The sequence below is a fragment of the Lathyrus oleraceus genome, chromosome 3 (genome assembly GCF_024323335.1).
Source record: "Lathyrus oleraceus cultivar Zhongwan6 chromosome 3, CAAS_Psat_ZW6_1.0, whole genome shotgun sequence".
Classification (NCBI taxonomy): Eukaryota; Viridiplantae; Streptophyta; class Magnoliopsida; order Fabales; family Fabaceae; genus Lathyrus; species Lathyrus oleraceus.
This window is the reverse complement of record NC_066581.1, coordinates 370,987,136-370,999,745: the sequence shown is the minus strand read 5'-3', so window position 1 is coordinate 370,999,745 and position 12,610 is coordinate 370,987,136.

Here is a 12,610-nt window from a genome sequence, read left to right as displayed (position 1 = left end):
CACTTTTGTAGTTTTTGTCTAAAGGGTGTGGGTTTACCTAACGTGTTTATTTACTAAAAAGGTTAAGAGAAATGACTCGCGCGGATGTCGCATCCACTGCATACGTATCTCATCTGAATATGAGAATCAGAGTCTTCGTAGCTCGGCTGACCTATGAGTTGGGGGGATGTGTGCTCGCTAAGACATCGCGTCTTATGCCTACGTATCTCATCTGGAATGAGAATCAGAGCAAGCCGTAGTTCGGCTAACTACGGGGTTATGGATTGGGTTTTGGACGAACAACGTTACTACGCAATCTACCGGATGCTCGACCTTTGGAGACTTACTCGCCTGTAGTAGAAGGAGTAAACGTGTTGCTTTGGGTTTTAGGGTTTGGGATGCTCGAGGGCAAAAAGGCAGTCCTTGACGAAGGAACCGCGCTACCTGCAGGGATATGAATACAAAACACAAAACATGTATCTCAAAGTAAAATGCCACCAAGGGGCTCAAACATTGCCTCCTATCGAGGTCTTCCAGCTAAGAAAGCGATAAAGTATGAGAAAGGGAAAAAATTACCACACGGATAAAGATCCGAAGCTATAGCAGTTAAAGGAATGGGAAACCCAGGGATCCTTCCAAGCTAAACACCATTAAAGAAAGTGAGTCAGTACAGGTAATCGGAATGAAACCTCCAGGGGGTATCCCACAAATAAAGTGGGAAACCACGCAAGTTATCCCTGCAAAAGTTAGGTGCCTTCACAAAAACTCAACAAAAGGGTTAGTGAAGCAAAATAGGGTAACCAAGAGTTGCCCTCAAATCAAAATGTAATCACATAAATCATGCCCTTTCAATTCACTAAAAGCTCATAAAAAGCAACCAAAGGTAGGAGGCCTAAACCTCTTGTCAAACACATGCATCAAAAGGGTATCAAATTCACCCATAATACCTCATATATTTAGAGCATTCAAATTAAAGGCATAAAGATGATGGATATAGGGCAAACCTGATTAGAGAAGAAAAATCAAATGGCAGGGTTTGCTTGAGTTGAGAGTCTGTGAGTCAGAATGAACCTTTCAGAGTTGCCTGGAGGTTGCTGCAGAGTAGCTTGTAGGTTTCCCTTCAGGTTTTGTCCAGTGTTTTGTTCCAAGGAAACCTCAGAGTATTTTGCTTCTCTCCCTTTTTCTCAAGTGAATCTCCCAGTGTAACTCCAAGTGTCTTTTCCTCTACTGAAACCTCAGTATTTATAGACTGATTTTCGTGGGTAATGGGCTCAAATGAGGGAGACCCAAGTCCAAAATCATTTGTTATATTTTATTTATTTATTTTAATTATTTAATTAATTAATTAATTAATTAATTTCTTTTTTCTTTTTTTTCTTTTTTTTTTTTTTTTTTTTTTTTTTTTTTTTTTTTTTTTTTTTTTTTTTTTTTTTTTTTTTCGTTTTTTTTTTTTTTTTTTTTTTTTTTTTTTTTTTAGGAAAAATGAAGGGTAAATTTTGGGGTATTACACCATCAACTGTCTTTATGGTTATCCAGTTACGGACAACGTTGGATCAGCAATAAAGCACTCGACTCTACATCTAGGATCCATAGTGGTTTCAGGTCGAAGAGTGGTATACACTATTATCACCATGAGAATAACTTATGACACTTTGCATAACTTTCTATATAGTATTCTCATAGCGGGTCAATCCGGTATAAATATTACTCCTAATATTCATACCTATGTTTAAGACTTGATAACTCTTTATCCATGATCCATGAGATGTGATCATCAGTCTACAAACATAATAGTCTTAATGCTTTAATGTTATCCCACTTCACATTAAAGCTCGACTACGGATACTTTAAGAATAGTGCCCTTATGTTTAATGTGTTCTCATGATTAAGTCACACTTAATACATTAAACGGACTATCTATTCAAGGGACTTTATTAATCAACCATAATAAAGAAAATGCCTTTTATTATTAATAAATAATTCGATACAAGTACCAAAAGTATTGGCCTCTAGGGCTTACACCAACACATGATTCATTTTGTATGCCTTGAATCCGGATCTATCCCATGTGCTTTTGAATGAACCTGCTGTCGGCCTAGAACTCTTGCATGTGCTTGCCTAACTCAAGGAGCTTCACCTTTCTGAGTATGCTAAGTGTATGATGACCATATTTGAAAAACTTTTGGTTCCCATGCTGCGTCATATCGACAACGTTAGGGAAAATGAACACCAGATTGAAACTACAGAGGCCTTTGTGAAGGAGAAATGGGAACTGGTGACAAAAGCCGATGAAGAAGTCACCAAATTGCTGGGAATGATTGAGGAGACGAAGAAGGAATTGGCCCCCAAACAAACAAGAGCTGCTGAGATACGCCTCCAAATTGATGACCTTCGGCGTCAAATTGCTGCTCTGGACAGTGAATTGGGGTCAATTACTGAGGAAGAATCCCGCATTGTCGACAAGGTTGTGAAGGCAGCCCAAGATATTGTCGAGCAAACCACCACAGATGCCTTGGCCGTAGCTGAAGAACTCTCCAAAGTTGAAAAGAAACTTTAACAGCTTAGGGTCCAGGCCGACAACTTTGAACCTCAGTCTCTGCACTACAATCTTGAGCTTCAATCATTTCAGTCTAGATTCGGCAAATTTTAGCCATTTTTATTTTGATGTAATATTTGAACAATGGCTTTTGCCAACTTTTATGCCACTACTTTATTTCCCAGCACTGTTTATGTTTAATTTTCTGTGCTCTTATAGCTGGTTTCAAACATAGTTTTCTCCAACCTAATTTATTCGACAGCCATTTAGCCTGTCGGATTCTTGACCTCTTGAAGGAGAGGCCTATACTTTTTTAAGTATTTTCCATTTACCCTCAAGATTCGTCTATCTGGTGCCAACTCTTCGACCTCATCGGCGTTATTAGAGAAAACCTGCAAAACCTTAAACGGTCCTTCCCAGTTTGGGGACCATTTGCCCAAGACTCTATCATTTTTATCCATAGGCAAAATCACTCTCCAAACTAAATTGCTGACAGCAAACATTTTGCCCTTCACCTTCTTATTGTAGGCTCTAGCGACTTTTTCTTTCTGCCTTTGTAATGAATCCAAGGCTAACATTCTTTCCTCATCTAACTCGACCAATTCGTCGGCCATCATGCTCCAATAATCTTCAGAAGGTATTTCATGTTGCCTCTGGATTCTAACTGCATGAACTTGAATCTCTACTGGTAACACTGCATCGTGCCTATATACCAGTCGAAACGGAGTTGTTCTGGTTGCTTCTTTTGGCGATGTTCGACATGCCCATAAAGCTTGATCTAACGTCTTATGCCAATTTCTTGGCTTCTTGCCTACATGTTTCTTTATTAGGCTAATGATCACTTTATTGGGCGCTTCGACTTGGTCATTTGCTTGTGCGTAATATGGGGTAGAAGTCAATAATTTGATTCCCATCTCTTTTGTAAAATCTTGCATCTTTCGACCAGTAAAAACTGACCCTTGGTCGGTTGTAATTGTTTTTGGGATACCAAATATGCATATGATGTGACTTTGGACAAAGTCTATCACAACCTCTTGATCCATATTTGTCGATGCTACGACTTCGACCCATTTTGTGAAATAGTCGATACCGACCAAAACATACCTTTGCTGTTTCGACGAAGCTGGTTTTATTTCTCCAATCACATCCAATGCCCACCCTCAAAAAGGCTAGGGCTTCACAATTGTATGCAACTCGCTTGCAGGCATATGTTGTATGCCCCCATGCAATTGGCATTCCTGACAACTTTTAGCAAATTCAATGCAATCTTTCAATATTGAAGGCCAATAAACTCCTGAGCGCATCAAAAGCCATTTCATCTTCAGTCCCGCTTGATGCGCCCCACACTCTCCACTATGTACACTCGACACAGCCACATATGCCTCACTTTCTCCAAGGCACTTTAGCAAAACTCCTTCAGCTGTCTTTTTGAATAATTCATCATTCACCGGGACATAGCTGAGGGCCCTATATTTTACCTTTCGATTTGTCGACCCTATAGGATTACGTAAATAATCTACTAACATCTTACGCCAATCATTTTCTCCCCCGTCGTCGACGGTCAGAATTTCAAAATGATATCTATCTACAGCTCCTAACTTTATAATCGACAAATTTGATGGTGATAACAATGTTGCTCGTACCTTCTCTCTTACTTGAACCTCTTCTTCATTCTGGTCTTTCGACGCTTTATACCCTGAAGCTTCCTGCGCCAAATCGTTTGCTCTCTGCTTCTCTTTCCGTGGTATATGCTGGAGGCTTACTTGCTCAAATCTCTTGAGTAGTCTGATGGTAATCACAAAATACATGATTAAATTTTCTTTGACACACCTGTATTCTTTTGATACCTGTTTAATTACTAACTCAGAGTCTCCCATTAATTTGACATTCCTTGCCCTAATTCCAGCAGAAGTTCAAGTCCTGTGATCAAAGATTCATATTCTGCTTCATTGGTTGTGCACACTCCTTCAATTCTGTATTTGAACTCTACTGGAATTCCATCTGGAGAAATTATGACTCCCCCCATCCCAGATCCGTTCCTATGTCTTGAACCGTCGAAGTACAATCTCCATGGCACTGTGTCTACATAATTTTAAGCCATTTCGACCATTGAATGGTCGGCCAGGAAATCTGCCACCACTTGCCCTTTCATCGCTTTTAAGGGCACGTACGTCAGAGAATACTCAGTTAACGCCAAAGTCCATTTACCAATTCGACTATGCAAAATTGGTTTAGACAACATGTGCTTAATGATATCAAAGTGAGAAGATACATACACATCAACAGGCTTAATATATTGTTTTAGTTTCATACAAGAAAAATACAGGCATAGACATAGTTTCTCTATATCACTATACCTAGTTTCAGGATCATTAAGCATTCGACTAAGGTAATACACAGATCTTTCGACACTTTTTTCATCCTCTTGGACTAACATACTTCCTATAGTCGATTCTGAAGCTGCCATATACAACCTCATTGGCCTATTCCTAACAGGAGGGGCTAGTACTTGAGGCTTAGTCAAATATTCTTTAATTTTGTCGAAAGCCTCTTGATGCTCTTCTTGCCACTTAAAATCCTCATTCTTCAGTCAAAGGAGTGGTGAAAAAGCTTTAGTTTTACCACAAAGATGGATATAAATCTTCTAAGAAAATTTATCTTGCCCAACAAAGATTGAAGTTCCTTTTTGGTCGACGGAGGATTGACGTCCATAATGGCTTTTGTTTTGCTTTGATTTACTTCAATACCTTTTTTATGCACCACAAAGCCAAGGAAATCACCCGCCTGCACACAAAAAGCACACTTTAATGGATTCATTTTCAATACACATTTTCTCATTCTTACAAAGGCCTTTCGGAGATGTTCGACATGAGTAAGTCGACAATTTGATTTTATCACGATATCATCAATGTATACTTGCATGAAATCTTCAATAAAATCATGGAACACTGAGTTCATTACCCTCTGATATGTCGCTCCGACATTTTTCAGGCCGAATGGCATGACAACCCACTCATATGTACCTAAGGCTCCTGGGCATCGAACCGCCGTCTTCGGCACATCTTCATCTGCAATAAAAATTTGGTTATATCCAGAATAACCATCTAACATACTTAAATATTCAAAACCAGCGGCCGAGTTGACCAGCATTTCTGCTACGGGCATGGCATACTCGTCTTTGGGGGTAGCAGCATTTAGATCTCTAAAATCAATGCATACTCGTAAAGACCCATTTTTCTTAATTACTGGCACAATATTGGCCAACCATTCGACATACCTTGAAATTTGTATAAACTTGCTTTTGAGGAGCCTTTCTATCTTTGCTTTTATTTTTACCATGATATCTGGTGCGAAACGCCTAGGCGTCTGCTTTACTGGCTTTCTTCCAGCTTTTATTGGTAGTTTTAGCTCTACCAAATCCCTACTTAAACCAGGCATTTCGTTATAATCCCAAGCAAAACAATCCTTAAATTCTTTAAGTAGAGATATTACCTCAAATTTTAACTCTTTGTCGATGTTGGCGCTGATGTATGTTGGCCTCTTGTCGCCATTTTCGCCAAGGTCGACTTCTTCTAAAGGGTCTTGTGGTCGCATCTTTTCTGGCACCCTTGGATCTTTTTCAAACCCTAAAGGTTCATCGTCGTAAATGCAATCTAAACGTTGCATGTCGACGTTTCCTTTAGTCACAACTGACTTATCTGGAGGCTCTGGCTCAATAGCCAAAATATCTTCTTTCTTTGAAACATAGGCTTCGATAGCCATGTTTTGTTCAGCCTCTAGGGCCGATTTTATTTTGTTCTCGGCAACATATGCCGAAATCCTCTTTAGAGCTTCTAGCTCAGACATCATCAGCGACATCCCCCTAGCCTGTCGGTCGGATTTCTGCATAAGGTGGTTCCTCTAAACGTTCCACATCCCAAAATGAAGCCATGAGTTTCGTGCAAAGTTAGAGAAACAAAAGCTTCACTCATATTAGAATACACATCTTCAGCTGGTAAACAAGGAGAAATATTAGCCAACTTTCTCTCGAATTCCTTCTTGCCGATATTGTTCACGTCAGCCATGAAATAGCCTTGATGAGCTTCAATGTTTTCGACCACTTCATCTTCTCTCCAAATTACCAATCTCTGATATGGTGAAGATGGTACAGCTCCCACACCATGGAGCCATTCTCTGGCGACTAGCAAATTGTAACTTGGCTTGGCGTCTATTACCATGAACAATGTCGGCCTAGTGATTGAGCCGACAGTGATGTTCACCATGATCACACCCATGGTGCTTTTTGTTTTTCCCCCGTAGTCAGATAAGACTATGTTGTTGGATCTAACATCAGTATCATACTTGCCAATTTTCTTCAAAATATGGTGTGGCATGATGTTAATAGTAGCGCCGCAATCTACCAACACTTTGTTGATAGTCACACCTTCCACTTTAGCCCTAATCAATAGAGGTTTTAGATGACTCTTCATAGCCATTGTGGGCCTCTCAAAAATTGCTTCTTGGCTCTCAACAGAACCATCATTCCACACAAAGTAACATCTTGACTTATGTAACGCCATTTCTTCAGCGTCAGTATCATCTACTGAATCCTTCACCTCAGTAACGCAATTATATTCTTCTGGTAAAATTGACACCACGTTGACTAAGATATCCAAACTTGCTTCTGATTCTGAATTGAAGTCATCAGTAACCTCATCAGAACATTTCTCACTTGGTCGACGGACATACTCCCTGATCTGTTCTTTAACTGCAGTGTCGACCCTCACAACAACTCTCTTTCCAGAATCAACCCCATTAGCCATACCTTTTTCAGCCATTTCCCTAGCAGCCTCTCTTTCAGCCTACTTGTGACGTTGAAAACGTCTCCATTGAGTTCTGGACATGGGGTTCTTCCCCAAATAATTTTCAGAAACATGAGTCTTTTCCTTAGACTTGAACTCACGCCTGTAGTTGATTGCTAAACCTCCTCTGGCAGCAGCAACACCTTGAGGGTTTTCTTGTTTTCTCTGAGGCTTGATCCAGGTGCCTCTAGGAGCACTTGTCGATGGTATAAAGCTCCTAGGCCTTGCTTGAGCATTTTCCACAGCTTTCCTTGGGATTCTTTCATTCTGGCGTGCTCTGTTCAACCCACTTCCTTTGATTTTTCCCAATTGTAGCTTTTGGAAATTTTCAGCAGCAACTTTGTCGGTGACAGCGCCACATCTAGGGCATAAGCAGACTTGTGAACCCTTATTCTTGCAGCGGTACAGGAAATCTACCAAATCTTCATCAACCCTTGGATAGACTTCAGCTATGTCGACATCTGGGCTTTCACCAGTTTCCTCTAACATGTCAGCCTCATCATATTTACTGATCTCGACCATGTTGATCTCGACTGGCTTAACGAACAAAGCTTCCTCCTGGTGGAGAGGGTCAACGTCGATCTTCATTTTGCGGCCAGCAAACTTCAGCCTGCCTTTTTGAATTGCTTTCTGAACCAGATCCCTGAAAAGATAACAATTAGAAGTATTGTGACCAAGATAATTATGATACTTACAAAAACCTCTTTTCTGTCTTTGTTCCAATGGTGGTATTTTAGTACCAGGTGGCACCACCAGTTGACCATCTTTAACTAACAAATAAAAAATTTCCTCACACTTTGTCACATCAAATGTATAAGTTTTCGAAGGGAATTTTGGATTGTTTTCGACAGGATTTTTCCCTTGTGCGGGAAGTAATGACCGACACTCATAAGCAGATCCTGGCTTTAACTCAGCCACGTCAATTTCTAATTCGATCGATGAGGCATAACCATCCTCATAGATTGGATCTGTTGCATCATAATCGGCAAAAGCTATTTTTTCCTTCTTGGCCTTACTGTGTCTAACCTTTTCTAACCTCAGTCGTTCGAGATGTCGAACTCGTTCAGCCAATTGTGACATACTCTTTACAAAGGTTGGGTCTCTTTTCTTCCTAATGGAATAATCTAACCCCCCAGCAGCCATTTGAACAAGTTCATGTTCCGGTACTTGCATAAAGCACCTGGCCTTTAATGATCTAAATCTATTCAGATAACCGTCAATACTCTCAGCAAACCTTCTCTTAATGCTAGACAATTCTGCCAAACTGTTTTGGAGTGCCCTTCGTAAAACTGTTCATGGAACTTCTTTTCTAACTTGGCCCACGAATCAATCGAATTTGGGGCCAAAGAAGTGAACCATGTGAAGGCAGCCTTAGTCAAAGAAGAAGGAAAGTTTTTTACTCTCAAACACTCATTATGAGCCAAATCTCCCGACTCTGTTAAATATCTGGCAATATGTTCTATTATCGACTCACCAGATTCTCCCCCAAACTTAGTGTATTTAGGCACTCTCGTTCCTCTAGGTGACTCGGTTTGGAGAATAAATTCAGCCAATGGGGAGGCATATAATGGCCTTTGCAATGTGGCACTCATACCATTCCTAGCCATAATTATTTCGACAATAGTTGTCAAATTATTTTCCACTACTAAGTCTTCTTGCCGATATTGATCGACAATTTGGTCAGCATCCTGATGTCGGTTAACTAACACCATCTGGTTACGTCCTGCTACTCCTGACTCAACGCCTTGATTTTGTTGGGGTATAAGGATTTGTCCCTCATGGACTGTCTCATCTTCTGCTGCCCATATCTCTACTTGAACAGGAATGGTTTGCCTAACCACTTGTGCCATCTATCGAGCCGGTGCCCCTAGGAAGTTACACAAGCGCGTCAATTGATTAGCCACCTGCCTATTTGTTTCAGCAGATTCCTGTATCACAGGATTAAAAATTGTACCCATTTGATTAGTTAACATATTAACCAACTCATGATTATTATCATCCATTTGTTGCCTCAACGCCGCTATTGAAGTATTCGACAGCGGCATGGCTCTATTCTGAGCATTGCCCCCTTGCGCTAATCCCTGTAAGGAGGGACTCGTATTTTGAGTGTTGTCTGAAAACAATGTTGCACTTGATGTTGATTGATATCCTGGCATTAAGGAATACAGCATTCCATAAAGAGGATCTGCGGTGCCAAAGCGAGGCACATAAGGTCTGAACGTTGTCATCGTTAATCCTGAACCTCTTGGTGGAGGTAAAGGAACTGATGCTCCAACCGCACCTGTAGTCGACATCATTGAGGTCGCACTTGTCAACAGAGGCAAAGTTGCAATCTGTGAAATTACTGTTTCTGTAGTGGATAAAGTCCCTTGTGGCACTTCATCCGTATTGGAGTTTGACATTTTCACAGTGTCTTGTGGTCTACTATATAGTTTGCCACTTCTAAGTTTCATGCAATTGTGTAACTACACTAGAACGCATCCCACTGGGCGTGCCATTTTGTTTACTGCGGAAATTGGTAAACAATCGTTGGTCCTCCCTAAGCCTAAAACTAAGGGTTACTTGCAGGATCGACCAGTTGATCCTAAGACATGTGCTAATGTAACTAGGTAACTCGTTCACTTCGACGGACTATTCACTTTGTGAGAAACGGCTTCTGACAAAATAATGAACAAGCAAAGGTTTTTCCACACAAAATGATGATGCTATAGACTATGGGTGACTCGTGACCGACAACACTATAACATTCAAAAGACATACACAACGAACGCGTTTTTGGTGAATTCTATTACCGTAATAGAATTAGCGTCGATGGCGTAGACGATAACATAAAAGGACAATTCAAACGTAAACGAAATTAAAACAAAGTGTTCAACGGGAACAATTGAAAAATAAGGAAATTGCATTAAAGTAACTGTGGTGATTCACGTACATTAGCACTCTTCGAAACTCTTGCTTCCTCGCACTGGAAATGTGAAGTTTTTTTTACAAGTGATTTTGGTAAAAAGTGAACACACTGGAGTCCTCTGTGGGACCCCCTATTTATAATGAACTAAAGAGACTGTCTACAAGCAAAACTACTCAAAAAATAACTGTCTGTAGACAGACGTCGTGCTACACGATCTAAAAACTGCTCCATATCTTTGGCACTCGTTCTCCTTGTAACTGCTAGTCATTTTGAATTTCAAACTTATCCCGCTCAGGTATTTATGTAGACACCATCCTCTATGTGTCCTATAAAATCAAGAACTTCTTAAGTCACAATCTCTGGTTTAGTCGACAGAATGGATTTCGACCCAACTTGCTTCTTCCGTCGATTTCATCTTCTGGTAACTTGTGGTTTTCCCAGCTCTTGCTTATCTTGGACTCAGCTTTTCTTTCAAACATCCCCTTGGTGAGGTATAATCCTTAAATCCATAAGGCGCTTTCATTAATTACGCCTTCAATATGCCTTACTAATTTCTTGTGATAACAACGGGACGTAGGCCTTAGCCATTCAAAGCGTTCGCCCTTATTCCTAGACTTTAGTGTGATCCTCGTCAATCAACTCTCAAGTCTCTCTCTTCATCATCAATACAAGAAACAACAACAAATATTCTCCTTCATCAACTTGGAAGTTAAGATGAGAATTACATGCCACGAGCCTTAAGTAGTAAAGAAGGAATGAAACTGGAGATTTCCTACATTCATTCTTGATATCTTTGGGTGCGGGACGTTTGGCCCGTTGCTTATCATATCCACCTTTAATCATAGACTTTAGTGTGGTTCTTATCCAATAACTATCAAGTCTATTTCAATCAATTTATCACTCCTCTTGCCTCCTCAATCATCCTGCTTTCAACCCTAGTGGGCTGAACTACGAAGGGTTTGATTTCCTTATTGCACTATAAGGATACGTAGGCAGGAGAACCCAGTTTCTTCATGAGCTACCTTATTTATCAACTCTACCCTATTTATTCAACACTTCATTCATCATTCATTCAATCATTACCATCTTTTTGAGATCAACTATACTTCTCCTTGGACTCCTTATACATCCTTTTAGGACGATATAGCGGCAATCCACCTCATTAATCGAGAGTTGTTTGGGTCATACCCCTAAACATTTAATTCAGTCTTTTTGGGTTTAAACACCACCTTGCTCTTCGATTAAGAGTCTATCTCTTCTTGGATCCAAGATACCATTCTTCTTTGATCTCGAACTATTTGTTCCCTAGCCAAGTGATATATTGTTTCCTTGTACACAACAATACTTTCTCTTGGGCCCCGCCTATACCCTTTGAGGACGATACAACGGCAGTCCGTCTTGTGAATAAAGAGTTGTTTGGTTGGCACCCAGACACTTAATTCAGTCTTTGTTTTTGGCTTTACCCTATAGCGACAGCCATGCTAGCCCACGTACTGGTAAATGCATGTTTACTCTTTGATTCCAAATTCCATCCATTATGGGTTCCCTTGATACCATTTTGTTGGTACAAGTCATACTTTTCATCACTTATCTCTCTCTTTGTTCTCGTGGTTTCACGAACTACGATTGCTCTGACTTTCTCATTGCATTGTGAGAATACGTAGACACGCAGATGTGAATCCTTGGCGAGCATACTTCTAATTATTATTCTTCCCGTCTTAGGGAACCTCCCATATCTTTCATTATCCTTTATCTACTTTCAATCATAAATCATTCACCTAGTGACATATTCTTTCTTTGACATCGAAATACACTTTCTTTGGAATTCCATATACACCCTTTTAGGACTCCTAGCAAAAATTTCGCATTTTTACCTAGAGTTGTTTGGCTCGTACCCAAAAATTTAATTCTTTCTTTTTTGGCTAATTATTAGATAGTGGCAACCATGTTGTTCCACATATTGTTTAACGTCGTTTCCCTCTATGGTAAAAATATCATTTCTCTTATGGATTCCAACATACCTTAACCTTTGGTTTCAAACTATACTTCTTCAGTCACTCGTTACCAAATTATTCAATTCTGTAACTTTGGTCACTTCATTCTGTCCATCTCCATGATACACTCATACTCTACCATTATTCACTCTGTGTGATATACCAGTTACCTTTGAGCCAAACACACTACCTCTTTGTGCTCCTTCTTACGTCACCTTGTGAACCAAGATATGTTTGGGTCATACCCTCAAACACTTATTTCTTCGTATTTTTGGCATTACCCTATAGCGGAAGCCATGCTAGCCCACGTACTAGTAAGAGCCACTTTACTCTTGGGTTCATGTTTTCACCC